The sequence below is a fragment of the Rhinolophus sinicus genome, linkage group LG15 (genome assembly GCF_036562045.2).
Source record: "Rhinolophus sinicus isolate RSC01 linkage group LG15, ASM3656204v1, whole genome shotgun sequence".
In the NCBI taxonomy this organism is placed as follows: Eukaryota; Metazoa; Chordata; class Mammalia; order Chiroptera; family Rhinolophidae; genus Rhinolophus; species Rhinolophus sinicus.
In genome coordinates, this window is record NC_133764.1 from 2,362,035 (window position 1) to 2,384,552 (window position 22,518).

Consider the following 22,518-nt stretch of genomic DNA (forward strand, 5'->3'; position numbering starts at 1 on the left):
AACTCCTTGACTCCCGCAAAGGATGATGGGCTCCATCCCCTGCAACTAAGATTGAACACGGCACCTTGTTGGTTGGAACGTGTCCTCTCAACCATAAGGTTGCCAGTTGGACTCCCACAAGGGATGGTGGGCTGCACCCCCTGCAACTAACAACGGCAACTGGACCTGGAACTGACCTGCACCCTCCACAACTAAGATTGAAAGGACAACAACTTGACTTGGAAAAGTCCCAGAAGTACACACTGTTTCCCCAATACAGTCCTGTTCCCCTTCGTCAAAAAAACACACACAAAAAAACCCGAAAACATACAAACACATGGAAGCTAAATAAGATTGTACTAAATAATGAATAGGTCAACAATGAGATCAAGCAGGAAATCAAAAGATATTTTGAGACAAATAAAAATGAGAACACAATGACCCAAATTTTATAGGACACAGCAAAAGCAGTCCTAAGAGAAAAATTCGTATCAATACAGGCCTACCTCAAAAAAATAAAAATATCAAGAAAGCAATATAATATTACACCTAAAAGAACTAGAAGATGAACATCAAACAAAGGTCAAAGTGAGTAGAATGAAGGAAATAATAAATAACAGAGCGGAAAAAATGAAATAGAGTCCAAAACAACAATACAAAACATCAATGAAACCAAGAGCTGGTTCTTTGAAAAAATAAACAAAATTGATAAACCTGTAAGCCGACTCATCAAGAAAAGAAGAGGGAGGACCACATAAATAAAATCAGAAATAAAAGAGAAGTGACAACTAACACACAGAAACACAAAGGATTATGAGAAAATATAATGAACAATTATATGCCAACAATTTCGAGAATCCAAAAGAAATGGATAAATTCCTGGAAATATACAGTTTTCCAAGACTGAATCAACAGAAAATCTGAACTAACCAATAACTAGTAATAAAATCAAATCAGTAATCAAAAAATTCCTAACAAAAAAGTTCTGGGCCAGATGGCTTCACAGGTGAATTTTACCAAGCATTCAAATGCCTGTCTTTCTCAAATACCTATTCAAAAAAATTCACGAAAAAGAAAAGCTTCCAAGTTCATTTTTATGAAGCCACCATTACCTTGATTTCAAAACCAGACAGACATTACACAAAAGAAAATTGTAGGCTGATATCCCTGATGAACCTTGATGCAAAAATCCTCAACAAAATATTAGCAGAGCGAATCAGCAATACATGAAAAAGATCATACCCCATGATGAAGTGTGAATTATTCCTGGGATGCAAGTTTGGTTCAATATCCACAAATCAATTAAAATTATACACCACAGAAGCAAAATGAAAGATAAAAACCATATTGATAGAGGCAGAAGAAGCTTTTGACAGAATCCAGCATTGATTTATGATAAAAACTCTTAGCAAAGTTGGAATAGAGGGAACATATGTCAACATAATAAAAGCATCGTAGGACAAACCTACAGCTAACATCATTCTGAACAGGGAAAAGCTAAAAGCATTCTCCTTGCGATCAGGAATAAAACAAGGATGCCCAGTGTCACCACTTTTATTCAACATAGTATTGTAACTCCTAGGCACAGCAATCAGACAAGAAAATGAGATAAAAGACATCCAAATGGGAAAGGAAGAAATAAAACTGTCATTATTTGTAGGTGATATGATGCTATATAGAGAAAACCTGAACAATTCTACAAAAAAAAAAAAAAAAAAAAACTATTAGAACTAATACATGAATTCAGTAAAGTAGCAGGACACAAGTTTAATATCCAGAAATTGGTTGCATTTTATTACACAAATAATGAACTGTCAGATAGAGTAATTAAGTAATCACAATCCCCGGACCCTAGTTTAGTCCCTTCTCTTACCTTACGCGTTCCACTTCCCATAATCCTTGGGCTAACACTATTTGGACCTTTCCATTTTAACATTGTTGTCCAGTTTATCTCTTCCAAAGTCGAGTCTATTAAAGCTACAGATGACTATTGTGCAAGGCTTCCAGACCCTCTCCGTGACGGACTCTGTAACCACTTTCTCCCCTTGGGTCAGAAATTAAGTTCCAATTCAACGCCACTAACTTAGTTCAGTCCATAGACAAGGACTCTCAAATTTTGGGGACACAGGCATTCCACCATGCCCCCATTCCTCAAGAGGAACCGAACTTAAACTTAGTAGTCTTCCTGGCTTTCACACAGAGGACAGGACACTGGCTCCCTTGAATCACAATGGAGGAACCCAGGGAAACACCTCACGTGGCAAGGAAGCCAATCTTTTTCTTAAAAGATGTGGGGGCCCAGGAATAAGTTTAACCAAAGTGTTAAAAGACCTGTACTTGGAAAACTATCAGACACTGAAGAAATGAAAGTAGATACAAATAAATGGAAATGTATACCATACTTATGAATAGGATGAATTATCATGATTAAAATTGCACACTACCCATCAAACATGATGATGGAAGGAGAACTAACTGTAGATGATGTATTACAGAATTGTACACATGAAACCTATGTAACTTTACTAACCATTGTCCCCCAATAAACTTTAATTTGAAAAAATAACTGCTGCCATGAGCAAATGGTGGCCAATGTGAGTGGCCGGCAGCCAGTATGAGAGTCCGGCAGCCAGCCAGCGCTGCCGTGAGTGGCCGACTGATGCCCGACGACCAACTGCCTCAGCCAGAGGGATTGCAAAGCTCATGATACCAGCACGGGCCAGGGACCTTTCCTACACAACTAGACTGAGAAACAACGGTTTGAACCTCAGGGGGTGGGAGGGGAGCGGAAGAAGGGGAGAAAACCCTAATTTTGAAACACCAAATTTTGGGATACATCCAAATATTTTATAGTCTCAAAATCTATTTTAAGTACATGAAATGTTTCTGAAAAGTCAGAGGAGGGAAGAGTGAAGACATATGCGCCCTATATTCATAATTCAGGTGCCCTAGCCCAAGGTACGGGGAGTAAGAAGCAAAGCCTGGATTAGGATGTTTCTCTTCACTCCTCTTTTCAAAGCACTGGACATGTACTATTATAAGATTTCAGCAATTTTACTCTGAAGTTCTATAAAACCAAAAAATAAAATGCTTTTTCTCCTTCTACTTATTGTCATCACCCACTGTGAAAATAAACAAGATGTGTGGTCAGTCTCTTCATGCACAAACCATACTTTAGTACTCACTGCAATTTTGTGATTCTGCATCATATTATCAAATTCATTACTTCTTTTATATTTTTCTTCTGGATGTGGAGTTAGCACATAGGAAGTACCAGAGTCTGGGGCTGTGGCACCCTTTGTGCACCTCTTTGCTCACGCCTAAATAGTGAAATTGACAACGAAGGATCAACAAATAAAAAGTAGAGGCAAAGTAAAAGTACTTAGAAGTCCTTGTTTGAAAATAAAATCACCATCTTCATTTAGTTTGTTGAATGTCCTCCAAGAGTGAACTGTGCTCAAAGTAATCATCAGCCTCAGGGCTCTCACAACCATTAAGGCCTTTCTTCTTTCTTAAAATCTGAAATATAATTGGAAAGTTCACACACGATACTAACTTGCCATGAGTTTTTTTTGAAAATTTATTAAGAGAGTACAGACTGAATGGACTTATAGAAGAGCCACTGAAACAGTTTTAAATGACCGCAAATGTACTCTAATTCCTCAGTATGGTAAAGCTTAGATATCAGCAAAAGCTATGTTCCAGTAGCAAAGAAATATTGACTTCTTCCTTTCCAAACTTTCAAACAATACTAAATTTCTCAATGCTCAGACAATTATAACCCAATCTCATTAAACCCTGATCAACATATCTGACAGGGCCAATAAGCGTGAGAATTGAAAAAACATGCATCGAAATGATGCTTTGAGAGTTATGATGGGTAGTACCTTTATAAAATGAACATTTCCGTAACTTCATCTATTGACATTTCTTTCTACATGAGTTTTTTATCCTCATCTCCAGAAAGAATCAGCACAATATCCTAATAATTTCATTTTTAATTTGTTCCTTAAATACAATCATTTTCATACATAACTGTGAAGTATAAAACCTCAAATATTTATATATGACAGTAATGATTATTTCCTATGTAGAATGAACATATTAGACTTTACATATTTTCTAAGTTTATGAAAAAAGTTAGTCAGCATTCATATTCCCCACCCCCTTTTGTTACCTAACTCAGGTTCAGTGCCAGTTGCTGCCCAAAGATTCCAAAAAAGTAGAGTGACAAGGCTTGGTGAGGAGAAAAGCATCCTTCATTCCAGATGCTGGCAGCTAGGGAAGATGGCAGACTCCTGTCTAAAAATACACCTTCCCGAAGACAAAATAATTAAGAAGTTTTATAGGCGGGTAAACAGCAAAGAACAAAGGGAAGCAGGCCTCAGGGCTAATAGTTGACAAGTCATCTCCTGGGGTCTTCTGATGCCTCAGGTCTGCCTCAGTGTTGTATGAAATCTCATTGTCTACAGCCTTCTGCTAGGGAGTTGTAAAATTTTGGTTCCCCAGACATCCAGGATCCTGAGGATTAAAGAAGCTGCTCTTTTCAGGTTAGGGTGTTTGTTAATGAACGAGGTTGGGTAGCTTTGAAAAACAGAGCAGAGCTCTTCAGTTAATCAGTGGGAGGAGAAACAAAGAGGAAAGAGCTGAATATTAGGAGGGATAAAACTGCAAACTAGCAAAGTTAAATTATATTATTGAGCTATCAAATTTCACTCTTACATTTTGTTAGCTCTTTCTAAAGAGCTCCTTCACGGATTGATTTAATTCACTAAGTTTCTGCAGCATTTCCTTAATTGTCGTCAAAGTATCCCCTGGACTAAATTAAAAATAGTTGGTTTTCTAATTTTTTTAATTAAAATCATCATGAAATAACTTTCCCAGTATTTAAAAGAACAAATTTAAAACCAAGGGCTTGACAATGTATGGAATATCAATTTACTTCCAGAATGTCTAACGTTTTAATACTTCTGACGGGTCTTATTTTAAAGTCAAATTATACTGGGTTCATCATCTTAAATAGCTTTGAAATCTGTTGATTTTCCAGCCCAGCACATAGAACTTTAGGGAGTTAAAATTTTCCAGGTAAGCATACCTCATAGAGCTAATTTATTTAGGAAATGATTTGATCAACAGACTAGCATTGGATAAGTTCAGTAATAAATGATTGTTTAAATTTAAATCATTAATAAATTATTATGAACTACGTGATTATTTAGACTTAAGGTATATTTTTAAGTAATTCATTATATTAGATCTTCGTATCCTTTAAAACATGATTTACAATAATTATGAATGCTCATTTTACATTTTTTCTTGAAATAAGCACACAATACATTAAAATTTGAAAAACTTATTTAGCTTCTCTGAAGTTAAATTAGTTTAAAATTCCATTTTACTCAATTTGACTTTCTTCATGCTTAGAGAATCCTAAGAAATCATTATAATCAATATGTTGGCTTCTCCAATTACTTGTCGGCACGTGCTAGGCCACACACAATGCCTGAAATCCCCACCAGCATAGTCACCGACATGCAAACACTACACGTCAGCCCCGTGGCTCTGAGTCCTTTGGGTCTAACTATCTTGATTGGACTTTTATGTGGACTCAGCCATAAAAAGGTCCTATTGTTTAGACCTAGGGGATGGAGACAGGTATCCTCCCTCATCCATGGATCAAGTCCAGCTTTCCAACACTCAGAACACTGGCGCACAATAAACTCTTACAACCTACATAGCCCTAGACACAGAACACATACAGTAGGTGCGTGCACACAAATTCTATTGGGAAGTTCATTTCTTCTAGTCTGAAATCTCTAGATATTTCCTCCTCCTACTCATATATCTTCAGACTAGGTAACTCATAGTCTTGCTCTTCTAGTAATAGCCTCACCAATTATGTATCTCTTTGAACAGCTTTTTAAATTACAGAAAAAAAGAACATGGCGTTTGTTTAGTAATTACACAAAAAATGTTCTAGTACAGTAGGGGTTACGCCTACCTGTACAGGAGGAAGAATTGCGCTCTGGTCAGTCCAGCTCTGCAAGTTGTCACTTCAGATGGGTTTCCTGTCATTGGGAGGGATTTTAGAGGCCGTGTGCTTTGGAGATAACCCATTAATGTGCGTCTGTCAGATAGCCAACTTGTGTCTTCTTCTCACTAGAACATGAAGAGTTGTTTTGAGGACTCAAGTACCATGAAAAGCCTTTTCTGTCTTCCTTATCATTATCACATAGCATAATATTAAAAGTTTATCTCTCCTGTGTCACTGGTATTAAAGAGCGGAATGCTGTCAACTATTAACAATACCAGGTGAGGCATGTAAGAAACAGGCTAGCTTAAGTTTTTTTCTCATGCTTCAAGTTAGTCACAATAAAAACACTTGTTCAATGAAAAAAAGTCAGATAAATCACCCACTATGAGGAATCTGCTCATATGAGGAAAAAATTTCATCAAGAGTAATAACACAGGTCCCAAGCCTGAAAGTAAGATGACTGAGGTTGATTTACAACAAAGGTAATTGATTCAAGCTGTCAACGAAAAACATCCAGCCTAAGAGAAAGCTTATAAGAGTTTATTTGGGCCAAACTGACAATTGCCGGGAAGCAAATTCTCAACAGATTGAGAAAAAGCTCTGCAAAATGGTTTGCAGTGTATTTTACACATAGAATCAAAAGGAGTGTTACATGAAATCCACTGGTGATAGATTAAGGGAATGGGAGAAAGCCAAGTGGGGAAGTCTCTGGGATTGGATAAAAGTAGATGGGAGAGACCAGTACTTCTTTTTTACATTGGTGCACATGATAGTTAGTAGTTCTCATAAAGATTTTATTTCATTGGGGTGACAATTGTTAGTGAAATTACATAGATTTCAGGTGTACAATTCTGTATTACATCATCTATAAGTCCCATTGTGTATTCACTACCCAGAGTCAGTTCTCCTTCCATCACCATATATTTGATCCCCCTTACCCTCGTCTCCCACCCCCCACCCCCCTTACCCTCTGGTAACCACTAAACTATTGTCTGTGTCTATGAGTTTCTGTTTCTCATTTGTTTGTCTTGTTCTTTTGTTTTTTTTTATATACCACATATCAGTGAAATCATATGGTTCTCTGCTTTTTCCGTCTGACTTATTTCGCTTAGCATCATACTCTCAAGATCCATCCATGTTGTCATAAATGTTCCTATATCATCTTTTCTTACTGCCAAATAGTATTCCATTGTGTATATATACCACAACTTCTTTATCCATTCATCTATCGAAGGACATTTTGGTTGTTTCCATGTCTTGGCCACAGTAAACAAAGTTGCAACGATCATTGGAGCACACATGTCTTTATGTATAAATGTTTTCAGATTTTTTGGGTAGATACCCAGGAAAGGGATTGCTGGGTCATATGGTAATTCTATTCGTGATTTTTTGAGGAACCTCCACACTGCCTTCCATAGAGGCTGCACCAGTCTGCATTCCCACCAACAGTATATGAGGGTTCCTTTCTCTCCACAGCCTCTCCAACACTTGTTACTATTTGTCTTGTTGATGATAGCCATTCTGACTGGGGTGAGGTGATATCTCATTGTGGTTTTGATTTGCATTTCTCTGATGATTAGTGATGTTGAGCATTTTTTCATATGTCTATTTGCCATTTGTATGTCCTCTTTGGAGAAATGTCTCTTCAAGTATAAAGATTTAATCAAGGGACATGAATAATTACAAGGGATTCTGTAGTTTTCGGCTCTGGTCTGGAAAAAGGAATAACCGACATTCCAAGGATGCCATTTTATGTGCAAAAAGACAATAGACAGGCTCACTTAAGGTGAAGATTGATTTTATGAAGGAAGTTTCCCTCCATGGCCCACCTTAGTTATGAATTATTTTATGTTCATCTTATATTGTTTTTTGTCTCCTGACCTTGTCAAGTTTAACCTGTGTCCTTTTCTGTCCTCAAAGTAATGGTGGTATATACAGTCAGTTATTATTAGATGGTTATGAGGTTCCATTCTCAAGGAAATGGGACTAGCAAAAGTACTTTATTCTTGTGCATGTGGTTGACAGCTTTTCAGTGGCAAACTGAGGGGTTCAATTGTGCCTAAATAATTTCAAATTTCAGTGGTGCACACCATTTTGGTTGATTTATCCAGTTGCTTTTCTTAAATCATTACATTCTGAAACATACAGTACTAATGGGGTCTTTTCTCCTACTGAGATATAAAAGAAGGTTTTTTTGTTTCATTTGGGAATTACACTCTGACTGCAAAAATGGCTAACTGGATAAAGACCCAGACATCAGTTATTTTTACGTAAAGACCATCCAGTTTATGCTTCAGGAGATTCATCTTCCTAAACAGCCCATGATGGACACGAAAGACCAAGCAGACCTTGAACTTCCTCATGTCTAGGACTTCAGGAAGTCGGTCTTCCTGTATTTTGGGTGCCATCTGCCTATTGACTCAATAAATTCAGCTTGAACTACTTTATACGGATTTCTATTGCTTGTAAACCAGAAAATCCTTCTGAAGAAAACTGTCATATCATTTAGGTCACAAATTAATAGTCTCCTTATCTAAAGTCAGGTAAGTGCCCAAACAAGTCTGGCTGGTGCTCTCCCACAACCTAGAGTCCAGAAAGGGCCCCCAAACCTCGAGGTAAGATAACTGAGGATTATTTACTGTTTTGTGCCAAAGGCACTTGATCAAGTGAGGATAGTATATACACCACCAACGACATTTAAAGTCATGTGTTCTAATTGTTTGTACTTGTAAAGTATTAGAAACCTGATCTTTCAAATCAAGGAAACAAGGAAATGTAGAAGAGATAAAAGGTGAAACCAAAGGAATTAGTGGCTTAGTTAGATTTAGTTCATTCACCTCCTAAATTTTCTATTCATCCATCTTCCATGTGCTTTTCCCTTCCACTGCTTGATTTAATGACGTTCCCCTTTACTGCCTTAAACAGTATACATACCTTGTTGATCTAAGGAATTCAACAGAGTATTAACCTTGAAAGAGCAATTTCTCAATTCTCCGGTACTCAACACAGGGATCCATGGTTGCAACTACCCTGCAGCTTTTGCTGGTAAAGCATGATGCCACAATCCAGCAATGGCCGCTGAGTTTGAGAGACCTTATGAAGCCGACGGGGCCACTGGAGGTGATTTCTCAACTGTCAGCCCTTAAACCTATATGGTGAACGCCCACCTTTCCTTGTCCTCTGCCCCCCACGCCGCCACCACCAACCTGCCTGACAATAAAACCTCTTGATTATTTTCAGTTCAAAGAAAGTGTTTTTTTTGTGTGTGTGTGTGTGTGTGTGTGTGTGTTTTCCTGGACATTATAGCCATCTTCCCAAGCTGTCGGTATCTAGAAAACTACTTTGCTCTAGAGTTTGTAGAAAACTACAATTTGATACTTGTTCAAATTTGGGTGCCAGGAGACAAGCGCCACCATATCTGAGTCCAGTAACATGTACACTTCAACATGTGTATTTGCTCACACACTTGGGTCCTGAAAAGATGATTACATGGAATGAACAACAGTTCCTGGCAATCTCCTGTTGCTTATAAAGTGTGTATAGCAGATGCTATCTGTCTCAAATATAGGCCTGGAAAATCACTCTGCCTCGACATCCCCCTTCCTTGAGGTCCAAAGGAATCGTTATTGGATTTTATCCAAATGCTACCCTATGTAGGATACAAATGGTTCATAATTTATATGTTCTCTCAGTGGGTTGAGACATTCCTTTGCAGGAGAGCGACAGCCTTACTGGTACATAAATTATTCTTGGGAAAAAACTATTCCCACCAGTTAGAGATTCCCCTATGAGTTTATTACACAGTGAGTGACCAAGGGGCTCATTTCAGTGGGCAAATGATGCCATTTGTAGTATTTGGCCTGTTCTACAAATTTTCATTGTACAATCACCCCAATACTCTGAATTGGTGAGATGCACAAATGGCAAAATTAAAACCCAACTAGGTTAACTTTCTAAGATTTAACCTCCCCTGGCCAAAAGCTCTCTCTATAGTTCTCAACCTGCAATCTCCTTTTGGTAGACACAGCCTTTCTCTCTCATTAGTCACTGGTCGCCCTATGCGTGGGGATGAAAGGGCACATGAAGCAACCGCACTAAAAGGAAACATTCTGTTGTTGTTATCAAGGCCTTATGAGCCAGCTTAAAGAAACTATACAATGATTCACTTTCAGTGTGCTCCTGGGAGACAAAGATTTAGAAGGCCACCAATCACAAGGAGATTTTGTCCTATTTTGCACAAGACATCAATTAAAGGCTATACCTCATTGGAAGGGACTTACCATGTATTAGTAATTAATAATCCTGTGCAGCTAAACTTAAAGGTGTTAACTTCAAGGATTCACAATTCTCATAAAATAAGGGATGCCTGCCTAACTGTAACCAGACAGCTTGCTCCTGACACTCGCCTCCGCCAAGAGTTGATGTCAAAGAAGAGATACTCCCCACCGCAACGGTCGCAGGCGCGGGCAGGGGCCGCCACGAACCACCGCGCCTCCGAACTGGGACTCGGGGAGGGGGCGTGAGGGGAAACGTACCACCGAGGCGCCTCCGACGAACGGGCCTCCGACGGCCCACCCCCACCGGCCCGGCCGCCCGGCCGCCCGGTCTCTGGGGACGGGAAAACGGGGGAGGAAAAGTCGAGTCGGACCGACCGGGACCCGCGCGTGCCCCCGTCCCGGTCCACCTCGCCCTCCACGTGCCTCCCCGCAGGGCCCGGCCCCGGTCCCCGCCGCCGGAACGGGACTCCGGAGAGTCGCGTCCGGCGACACCGTCCCCCGCGAGCACGCACGCGGGCCGGGGACTCCCTCCCCGGCCACACGCGCGGGCGGCGTACGGTCAACGTCTCCCGATCGGGACTTGGGTGAAAATTCCCGCGGAGGGGCGTCCGACGACAGGCCCGCGGGAAGGACCGCGGACGGGCCCGCGGGGCCCTGGCCGGGCCATCCCGCGCGGCCCCGGGTCGGCGGGCAGCCTCCGGAGCGGGACGCGGGGGAGAGAAAACAAAGTGCGATCGACACGGAAGGGCCGACGCCGGGCAGGCCCGGCCGCGGGCCGGGCGGGCGGGCGGGCCGGCGCGCGGGCGCGTCCCGCCCTCTCAGCGTTCCTCCGCGAGCGGAGGGGCACGGGCGAGCGCCGGTCGACGCGACCGGGCAGCCCGGGGACGGGCGGCGGTCACTCCCTCAGAAACCTGCACCTCCAATCTCCGGCGAACGGGCGACGCGCCGTCTCCACGGCACCACCGGGACGATTCCGCCGGTGACGCCGGCCGCCCGCGACGCCTCCCCGGGCACAGCGGCCAGATCCCTCCCCTTGGCGCGGTCGCCGGAGCTCCGGAGGGAAGGGACGATATAAAAGCGGCCGCCAGGTGGCGCCCGACAACCGGAGCGAACGTCAGCGGGACGGATCCGGATCGCGAGCCGGCGAGGGGCGCCCGCCGCCGGCACGGTCGCCGGACCTCGTCCGGGCCCACCTCGGATGGCCTCTCCGGGCCCGGAGCGGGCCGGCTTCGGCCACCGAGCTCCCGGCCGCCACGACGCGACCCCGGCCGCTCAAGGGGGACCCGGGGCGGGCGGGGGAGGGGGGAATCTTGGGTTTGGTTTCGTTTTCTTCCTTTTGCGCGAGATCTTGATCGAAAGACAGCTCACGTGCGACGCCGTATTCGTCTCGGACACACGTGGTAGCCAGTCCACGGGGACCCACCTCCTGGAGTACCGTATTTTGCACTGTATAACGCCCCCCCCCCCCGGTAGACCGCGCACCCACGTCTTTGGCCCAAACTTTCGAGGGGGGGGGGGAGGACGTTTCCTTTTAATCCCCTCCCCCCCCCCCGTGTGTCTTTACGTTTCGGTACCCATCTTCTGCATCACAAGGGAATTCTAGCGTCCAGTCTTTGACGCGTTCCAGTATGAGAAATTTTACGTAACGAGTAATTACAGAACGCAAGAACAGGTGCGAGGTTCGAGACGTTTCACGTACCGGTCACACCCTCAAGGCCTTTTACGCACCCTTGAAGGCCAAGAACTCTTGGCCGCTGCCAGTTCCTCCCCAGTTCCACAAAACCGATGATCCCACGCCAGGGTATTGACTTATCGGTCATGCGGATATCGTGATCGACGTCTAGGATCACGCTTTTAACTCAGAAGCGTCAATAAAAGAATGAAAAAATACTCAACCACGTACGGAATCGGCCCGAGCCGCGTAGAACGCGCATCCTCATCTTCCCCTCAGACACTCGGGCCAAACGGTGCGCATTATACACGGCGATTTACGGCATCTGTTTCCTATCTGGAACTTCGGACCTCTCCCTCTTCTCTATGTCTCCCCCGCCCCCTTTTAATGTCTCAATGACAGTCCACGGTCAATACCATTCCATATCAGCTTCAGGTGTACCGCACAGCGGTTAGACATCTAGACAGTGCAGGAAGCGATCCCCCGGACCGGTACCCACCCGGCACCACGTACACGGTCACGACCACATCCTCGGTCGTGTTCCCTCTGCTCGACACGCCCGTGGCTATTTCTTTATCCCTTCCTTCGGCACCCTGCCCCCAACGCTGTCCGCGCACCATCGGCCCGACCACACGATCCGGTCCCCGTGTGACACCGTCCACGGTGATCGCCATAGGGTCGACTACATTCCTTACGCCGTACCTCACAGCCCCGTGACTACCGTGCCACGACCAATCTGTACTCATTCACCCCTTCCCTTTTCACTCCCCCAACGCCCCCCTTCCCGGATCTGTTTGACCGGGAATCGGGGGGTGGGGTGGGGGGTGGAATACGTCGTCGTCGTCGTCATCATCACCGTAAGTAATAATAAATCCCCCCACCCCGGCCGGGCGTCGGCAGGAACGGGAAACAGACCGCCCCCGCGCCACTCCGGGGCCGAGGCCCGGCGCCTCGGACGTGAGTGAAACCACGCCCGGGGCGCTCAGGCCTCCCGGCGCTCCCCCGAGCGGCTCCCGGGCTCCCGGGAAGACTTAGAAGAATCTGGGGGGCCGTCGACCGCAACACGGCAACCGGGCACGTATTCAGAGGACGACCGCGACCGCGGGAGCATCGTCTCCTTTTTCTTCCCCCTTTTCATTCCATCTTTTTCCAGCGGAGGGAGGGGAGGGTCTCTCCCAGACAGAAGAAGCCCACGAGCCAGACAGGTGACGTCTACACACGCACGGTCCCCAGTGCTCGCGTCTGGCGGGGTAGTGCAGGATTGTGAAATGACGGTGCCGGCCGAAACCGATACCGAAGACAGGCCACGTTCCAATCGTCCCCGTGACGGGGAGGGGAGGGAGGAGGGGCGGGGCGGGGGGGGGGGGGGAGAGCCGCTCGCAACATTCAAACTGGGGGGGTCAAAACGTTACACACGCCTACACGGACCGTCACGATCTTTGGCGAGTCAGGACAATTCACCTTTCAACATTCTGACCCCCCCGTTTTCGGGATCGGTCACTTCTCCCCGAGCTCCTACGAGGGGGACGTTTCCACCACCGGCACTTCCCCGTGACGTTTCATCTCTCTCTCTCTCTCTCTCTCTCTCTCTCTCTCTCTCTCTCTCTCTCCCCCCCTCTCTCTCTCTCTCTCCCTCCCTCCCTCCCTCCCTCCCTTCCTCCCCCTCCCCTCAACGACCCTGCACCCCAGTCGATCGGGTCGCAGTTTCAGCGGTCAGTCACAAGGTGGCAGTGTTGTCGCGCCCGTGCTCGGGAGTCTTCTAAGCCCGTGCTGGTTCGCTTCAAGACACAACCCCTTTCTAGTCTCCGTCTCCGGTCACCTCTTCAAAAGAAATACTCTCATTTGAGGATCCGTTTGGGCGCAGAGAGGAGTAGGAGACAACGCCGAACACACTAGAGTGTCTGTGTGACTGCACGTGTGTTTTTATCACGGTGGTAAAAACAGACAATTGATCGTTTTCACAGTTTATGAGCATGCAGTTCACTGACGTGAAATCTGATCCCCTCCTCGTGGACAAAAAAGGAGGCACATCCTAAACCTGACTGGTCTGGAAGGGGCCAGCCCTGCAGGCGGCAGGGTATCGACACCAAAAGTAAACACATAGAAATTACTGCCGTGTTTCTCCAGAATGAGATCTAGCCATACCATCAGCTCTCGTGCGTCTTTTGGGGCAAAAATTAATATAAGACCCTGTCTTTTTAATAGAATAGAACGTCATACCGGATTTTCTGTGAGACTGGGTCTTACGTTCATCTTGACTGCAAAATACTCATTCGAGCTGATTGTCCAGCTAGGTCTTATTTCGGGGAAGCGTGGTAACTGAAAGTGGGTCGTAGGCAGCGGTCACATCTCTGGCCCGTACTTTTTCGGACAAAGGTCAATGTTTACCTGCAGGGAGACCCTCTGTCGTCTCTTGGCATTGAAGATGACAGACCCTCGGAATTTCAGAGTCATTCCTCTCTCTGTACCCCTCGGGGCAAGACCTGCCGCACCGGAGCCCGAGACCACAGAAATCCTCACCCTCCTCCCAGGCGAATACCGTCTCCGTGCTGTAAACATTCATGATTCACTATCTCGCGTCCACCGGTGTAAAAGAAAGAAGTATGTGTCCTCCATTTTACTTTTATCCGATCCCACAGATCTCTCCACTCTTCTCTCTCCAACCCCATTCGACTACCACCGAGGGAACTCACGTGATCCTCCTTACGTCTCTTCCTCTGATTCCGATGTACAAGGTGTGATCGGACGATACGGTGAATGGGTAAATATAAGGAAATTAGGACACCGAAAGATTCATCGCCATCATCTCCCCTCAAAATACTCCCACTCGCCTCAAACACACTTATCCCATTGTCATCGCCACTCTCTATGAGGCAGTTCTGGAAGTCCTCTCTCACGGGTGCCTTTAGTGGCCGTGTTGTGGCTGCCTCGATATCCTGAATCGTTTTGACTTCGGGGGAAAGCCAGAACTCGTACGGTCCCAGAGCCGGCGAATAGGGCGGAGGAGGACACACCGTCGTGTGTTCCTGCGACGGGAATCGCCGTAGGCCAGAAGCGATGTGTGACGCGGGGCGTTGTCACGACGGAGGACGATTCACGGCCTGCTGTAAAACACGCCTTCAGTCAACCGTAGCTCACACACGACTGACCGCACAGAGCGAGTGGAAACTCGTCACGCACCGTTACTACCACCTCTCCCCAACAATCAGACCCGAGCGGTAAATAAGCCCCGGCATGATTTTTCATGAGACGGGCCCCGAAAATGAGCCCCGAAGCATATTTTGCAGGAAAAAATCCACACGAGACCCGGTCTTATTTTTGGAGAAACACGGTAAGGTTCGATGTGCCGCTTCCTACGTCGAAGATACCTGCCTTTGTCTTGAAGGGCACGACGCAACAGCGTTCACCGTACTTTGTGATCACAACGGAGAAGCTCCGTGTCGCTCATCGCTTCTGCTATGGCGATCTCTGTCGGATAAAAATATTATGGCGTGTCCTTAGCCACCTTACTCACCGGATCTGGCACCGTGTGACGTTTGCCCCTTCCCCCGAGTCAAAATGACCGTGAAAAGGCAGCATTTTTAAGTGATGCGGGACATCGAGGCGGCCACGACGGCCCACGGCTGTGTGAAAGAAAACCAGACATCGATGTGTGTGAGTCATCCACGGTATGTCTAACTTCCGTGAGAAAAGTAAATTCTCACGGCCTGCGAGTACTCAAACAACCCGAACGGGGGAGAAAATAAACACACATCGCGTGGGATTCTGTGTCAGTACCACGTTTGCTACCGGTTTTAGCGAGACGGTTTTACATTCTACGTTTACGGAGGAAGGGGACACAGCCAACGACTCTCTGCAGGTTGACGGCACTCGGGTGCTCGGGAGAACTGCACAAGGTCCCTCCTATTTAGGAGTTAAACGGCCCGTCAGGGACCCTCTTTCTAACCTTTTAGAAATACTTGGCCCCGGGTCCGAGGGGTGGGGCTGGGGGAGGGCCGGTCCCGTATCTCCTGAGTGCCTGCGAAACTCTCCTAAGTTAATAATGGAGAGAAAAGAGAATTTAGGTCAGAATCTAAACTCACAGGCAGCCGTTAGAGGCAGGGCTTACGGGTCTCCTGACAAAACTTTTCCAGAGTCCTTTCTAAAGGACGATCGACTCGTGTGACTTTTCCTCTGTGGTACGGGCCATTGGCAAGAAACGGGCCGAGTACGAGCCCAGATCTAGGGGCTCCGTTCGTCTTCACAACCAAACAGGTTTTAGAGGCAATAAGTCCAGAGCGAACAGCTGAGAAAGGGTAAGCGGCCCTTGTATTCATCGGGAAATCAGCAGGCTTCCCTGCCGCATCGCAGGTCACCTGTGGTTCTTCCCCTGTGATGATGACGGTCTTCTTGAGAGCTGTGGGAAAACTCGGGCCCCGTTACTCGATGACAGCCATTTGCAGGGAAGGAGTTGGTCCCCCCGCTCCCTTTGGAGTAGGGGACAATCTCTCTTCCGCCTGCCCTTGTAGTCTGCACAGGGAGCACAGCTATTTTGGAAGATTAGCGTACTCCTCACTCCGGTGAATCTGGGCTTCTATGTCCAAAGCGGGCTCCTTTGCCTGGCGTGCCTCTTTTGGGGATGCCGGGGTAGCCCTGAGGTCGTCTCGGCCTTAGCCCGTGTATAACTGCAGCCAAAAAGTCTGGCCTGTCTCTGGCCTCGTCTCCAGCCTTTCTGCTCCTTTTTTCCCTCCTTTTCCCTGTCTCACTTGTGAAAGACATGGTAACAAATTTCCCGGCCTTCCTTAGCATAGAAGCCTTCTCGTCAGGGATGCGACAGGAAGTCGATGACTCCAACGCTCTGTGAGGTCAAGGAAAATATCGGGCTAAACTTAATGAATTTACTTTAAACTTATCTCGGTTTTTAGTGAAAATAGTAAAATTCTTCTTTACACGGGTTCATATCTGACCTGAGAAGGGTACAGGAACTCCAGCAGTACCAAAATACAGAGGTTTATGTAATTATTATATGTAAGTATGTAAACGTTACACTCAGTTCTTACTAGTGTGGAGATTTGGTTTTCTCTAGTAACCGAGGACCCCATGATGAGGATGGTATAAAATAGAGAATATTCTGATGGCACCTAAAGCCTTTGCTTTCCAGGCAGAGTTTCTCTCTCTCTCTCTCTCTCTCTCTCTCTCTCTCTCTCTCTCTCTCTCTCTCTCTGTAATTTCAGTAACAAATAACACGTTTCCTCCAAAATAAGACCTATTCCGAAAATAAGCCCCAGGTAAGATCTCAGCCAGACGGAAGCGTTTAGTACGTCCTGACGATGTTCCCGAAGAAGATGACACGACCGTAGCTGAACAAATGTAGACTACTGCTGTACATGGAAAAATAAGACATCCCTTGAAAACAAGTCCCAATGGAGCAAAAATTGACCTAAGACCCAGTCTTCTTTTGGGGGAAACACGGTAGTTCCAAAAACTTTGTCCTACGTCGCAGAGAGAGAACAGTCGACTCTAATGTTGCACTCCCTTTCTTCTGATACTAAAATTTATGTACTGAATTGCAGTTAGCTGAACTACATGTGATCTGTTTTCAAGATTTTTCTTCTGAAACCTTTTATAACTTTTCCAGTCCCTCTCAGTGTGTCTTCTTACCAAATGTAGGACAAACTAGTCTGTCCCCCCCCCCCCCGATTTCTTTAAAAATGTATTTTTATCTCTTATACCTCCTTTGAGAACATATTACTTTATGTAACTTTAAAAATATTAATTAGAATCTGTAACCTGTAGAACCCGAGTTTTTACTGATAACTAATAAATAAACGATTAGCATTTCTACTGGAATATCTAGGAACGTACTTTGTAACTCAGAAGTGTAGGCTCTGCTGGAAATATATTTACAAGTGTTTTGCCATCATATTTTTAATAAAGTACAAAACACATTTATTAACATACCTTAATTTAGGTTTTAGCTTTCCCATAATAAGGAGATAAAAGTAGATGAACGCAGACTTATCTTATAATTAATATTTTAGTATTTTGTTAGTTTGAAATATCTGCATATTTAATACTTTTTATCATGTAACTTACCTTAGTTCAACTCTAAGGCTTCCAGTTACCAAAAGAATTCAGGAAAGCACGTTTAAGCATGCACTCTGTCTCACACACACACACACACACACACACAAGGTAGGCTGATCAAGTTCACGAACTCATCCTAGAAAAAGTGCTACATACCTCATTGCTGAATATCATTATGGTCACCTTTGAAGTACTCCCGTTGGGAAGCTATGCACTAATGCCAGCACCTAGTCCACTCTTCAAAGCAATTTTGGAACTCTTTTTCTGGAATAGTCATCAGAGCTGTCATCGTTATTACTCTTGATGTCCTGAATGTCATCAAAATGTCTTCCTTTCAATATTTCCTTTATCTTTGGCTAAAGAAAGAAGTCGTTGGGGAACCAGATCAGGTGAGTAGGGAGGGAGTTCCGATACAGTTATTTGTTTACTGGCCGAAAACTCCCTCACAGACATTGCCCTGTGAGCTGGTGCTCTGTCGTGAGGCAAGAGTCACGAACTGTTGGTGACAAGTTTCAGGTCATGTCACTTTTTCATGCAGGCTTTTCAGCACTTCCAAATAGTAAACTCGGTGAACGGTTTGTCAAGTTGGTACAAATTCATAATGAACAATCCCTCTGACATCAAAAAAAAGGTCAGCAACATCGTTGCGACAGCTTCACACACTTTATTGTCCTGCTTTGTGCGTGCGTGCGTGCGTGCGTGCGTGCGTGCGTGCGTGCTTAATCATTATTACTAAAAAATTTCATTAACAACCTTTTATTTTGCTTGTGTTTCTTCATTATTTTTAACAACTCCAGGAGATTTTAGAGTCTATTATTACCTAAGTCAATTTTTGTAAACCGTGGTATAACAAAACATATTATATTTAACGATAGTGGTAGCGACTTCAAAAGACATGTCTATTTAACCAAAAGTTGATCTAGCCTCGGTTTCAACTATTTTCTTAGATCATGTGATCCGGAAAAGTACTTGGGTCAGTTTTTGTTCTTTATTTTTAATTTATATAAGCGCTTAATCTTTTTTCTTTAAGCCAACCAAATATTACAATCTTCTAATACCAGCCGGAGGCCAGAACGTTATGTTGTACATAAAACATAGAAAAACATAGATATCAGAGATCATATACATAAACAGTATTAATAATGACTATAGAGAGAAGACTTAAGATTTTTATTTGCCCATGACAGTTTGAAGGAAGCTGGAAAACGCAAGGAGTGTTCGCTTGTGAGATTAGCCACTAGATTTCAAAAGTGCCCTTCTTTCTTTCTTTCTTTCTTTCTTTCTTTCTTTCTTTCTTTCTTTCTTTCTTTTTTTTTTTTTTTTTTTCCGGGTAACTCAGCCTCAGGCAGTAGCGGCGGTGTTTGTATTTCTTGCTCTCCGTAAGACCCTGAAAGTTACCGACAGAAAAATCTTTAAAAGTTTTATTTTCAAACACAGAGTTGGTGTCTAGTTATAAGTGGACTAGGAGATGGGTGAATTCCCTTTTCTATGAACCATCGGTGTAGATATTTTTATTTTTCATTATAGGCTGACCGACCGATTGCCTGATACATGGCCCAGAGGGCTCTGAGGAGAGCGTGCAGACATAGAGCCCCTATCGGTTTGGTGTTTAAGGTATAAACAGAAAAGTGAAGGGAGGAAGAAAAAAAAGGGGGGAGGGAACGGACAGACCGGAGGTGAACAAAACGGAACAAAGAAGTCACCAACAAACCGGAACCAAAAGCAGACGAGAACTCACAGAACCAAATCCTCCTGAAACGGGGATCTGGGGTCAAAACCCGGTCTCTGAACAACCCAGCACCAAAAATTGGCCTCGGAGTTACCCGAATTGGCACGAAGCACAGAAGGCTTACGCGTAAGCCCCCAAACCCAGTGACAGCGAGAGGCTCCGACGGCAGAGATAAGGGAATTCCAGTGCACTTCCTCGGTTTGACAGATTCCACGATTCACCGACACACGGTTTCCAAGTCCCGTCAGTTGCTTTTATTCCTCACCGACTGAGGCAGTCATAGGCAGCCTGCCAGGGAGGGGGAGAGCCGGGAGGGTCCCTGGGACGAAGGAGATCTCGGCAGTTACTGGGACGTCTCTGTAATCCCCTCCCTGGGCTTGGCCAGCCATAAGCATCAGGGATCACTGATGCATTCCGGCACTCTACCTCCGCTACCGCACACGGAGGCAAGGAGCAAGGGAGTGAGACTCTCCAACTCAGATCAGTCCAGTTCGATCCACGTCCCCGCCGTGGTCTCCAGAGTTCGTTACCAGACTCGGGGATGGTGGTGCTCGTTGCCCGGGCCCCAAAAACTTGAGTGACGAGGAGGGTCAGTGAGGAGAAGAGTGTATTTTATTCTAGGTGCCGGCAGCCAGGGAAGATGGCAGACTGACGTCCGTGGGGGGAAAAAAAGGCATCTTCCCTGAACTGAGAATAATCGAGAGGCTTCGCAGGCAGGCAGGCAGGCAGGCAGGCAGGCAGGCAGGCAGGCAGGCAGGCGGGGGGAAAGAACCGAGAAAGATGACAGCTGGTCATCGCAAGTTTCAGGGCTGACGGTTGACAAATCACCTCCTGCGGTCCGGTCTGCTTCATAAGGTTATCTCGAACTCGGCGGCCACGGCTGGAGTGTGTCATACGTCATCAGGAAAAGCTGCAAGGGTGTTGCAGCCATGGATCCCGGTCTCTGGGCGCCTGAGAATTCAGCGGGGTTTTGTTCTTTTTTCTTTTTTTCCAGATTAGTGCTCTTCTGATCAATCAGATCCACAAGGTATGTATAGTCTCAAGGAAGGGAAACGAGCAGAATCATGAAATCGAGCAGTAAAGGGGAAAAACAAAGAGAAGACAGATGAATAGCAAGCTATGAGGTGACCGAACTAAGTCTGACTCATTAATTTCCCGACTTTCACCCTCACGGCATGTGTATAGTCTATCACGTGCTCTGCACCCGATGGCTAGTTTCCATCCCTCGACCTAAAGTCGACCCCTTTACGTATTCGGCTCTCTCCCCATCCCAGTACCCTCTGTCACCACCATTCTGTGGTCTGTATCGATGAACGTGTGTTTTGTTCATTTTGCCACCTCGGTTATGCTTTCTCTCCTAATCCCAGATGGGAGTGAGAGCAGATCATGTCTGTCCTTTTCAACCTTCCAACTTGACTTAGCTTGGTGGTCTAGGGACGGGACGAAAGGGCCAGTTGCACGTAATCATTCTCCGAGGTTTACAGCACAGCTCCTAAGTCGCAGAGGCTGGAGATCCCGGCTAAAACGTATTTAGAAATAAATGAATACTATACTGAACCAATCGGAAAGGAACGATTTTGAAAGAAACCGCGTGAGAGGAAACTGACCTTGACAACACCGACTGGACGTTTATGACGGGACACTCCAATGCAACTCTGGGCCTTTTCCGGTAGAGATGCTGGCAAGAATAAGTCAGTCACTCCTATTAAAATAACTATGGATTATAGTTTGCCTCTGCGTAATATTTGACACTATCCTTTAAGGCCTAACGGGCTAGCTGGAATTAGCCCATCACACAAGATTACATAATGACGGGGGGGGGCGCGCGGGCTGGTTCATGCCACGCATGAGCCCCTGTAATTCTCCTAACCTTCCGGTAAAGAAACCCAATGGGAAAGGATGGAGATTTGCACAGGATATCGGAGCTATAAACAAAGAGATCCTGTAGTTCCAAACCCACATACCCCATTATCAGATATTCGGGCGTGTACTGCCGAGATATTTTCCGGTGATAGATAGACGCGGTGCCTTTTTCAGCATTCCTGTAAAACACAGGACAGGAAATACCTCTTTGCCTTTCTACCTGGGAAGATCAGAGTTTACGTGGACAGTCGTGCCCCGGGGTAGACAGAGAGTCCCACCTGCTTCTCTCAGATGCTAAACGCCGATTTGAACGAATGCAAAATGTCCCAGAAATGATACTCTCAGCCAATATACGGATAACTTACTCTTACGCTCTAGGACACATTGGACCCCCTACCATAAGAGGACGCGATTTACCGATCGCAATAGCTAGCCATTAAGGGACACAGGGTGTCAAAGGACAAGCTTCGATTTTGTTTACCCAAAGGAAAATACCTTGCCATCTAATATCTAAAGATGGGCTACGAATTAACCCTAAATAATAATCTTTCCTCTTCTAAAAGCAAACAGACAAAAAACAGCCGAGAGGATTCCCCGGGTCTGACTGGATACTATCACGACGGGGTTCCGAATTTTTCATTCATGGCCCAGCCTCTGTTTGTCTCCTTAAAATGAGATCGGCCCGATCCCATTCAACGGAACCCTGAAGGGAAACGAGCCGAGCCGAAGACACTCTAGAGGAAGTATTATCTAAAGCTCCCACCCTGGGACACCTTCGCTATAAACTCTCTTCCTAGTCGTGCATGAAAACACAGGAAATTCGGATAAAGGAGTTTATCCGAAGGCCACCCTCTCCACGGTACAGATGTGTGTGAGTCACGATCTGTACGGTTGTCTC

The 22,518-nt window shown here is 45.4% G+C and overlaps 1 long non-coding RNA gene across 2 annotated transcripts; it reads right to left on the minus strand.

Annotated features, from left to right (window-relative positions):
• Positions 1–3,053: 3,053 nt before the first annotated feature.
• Positions 3,054–11,329, minus strand: LOC141568917 (uncharacterized). Of its 2 annotated transcripts, none has more exons than XR_012492226.1 (3): positions 11,208–11,329; positions 5,981–6,138; positions 3,054–3,498 (listed from the first exon to the last, which is right to left on the minus strand). It is a non-coding gene; the product is annotated as an uncharacterized LOC141568917 (long non-coding RNA). The 2 variants fall into 2 exon arrangements; XR_012492225.1 differs by lacking the exon at positions 11,208–11,329 and adding an exon at positions 10,549–10,613.
• Positions 11,330–22,518: the final 11,189 nt, after the last annotated feature.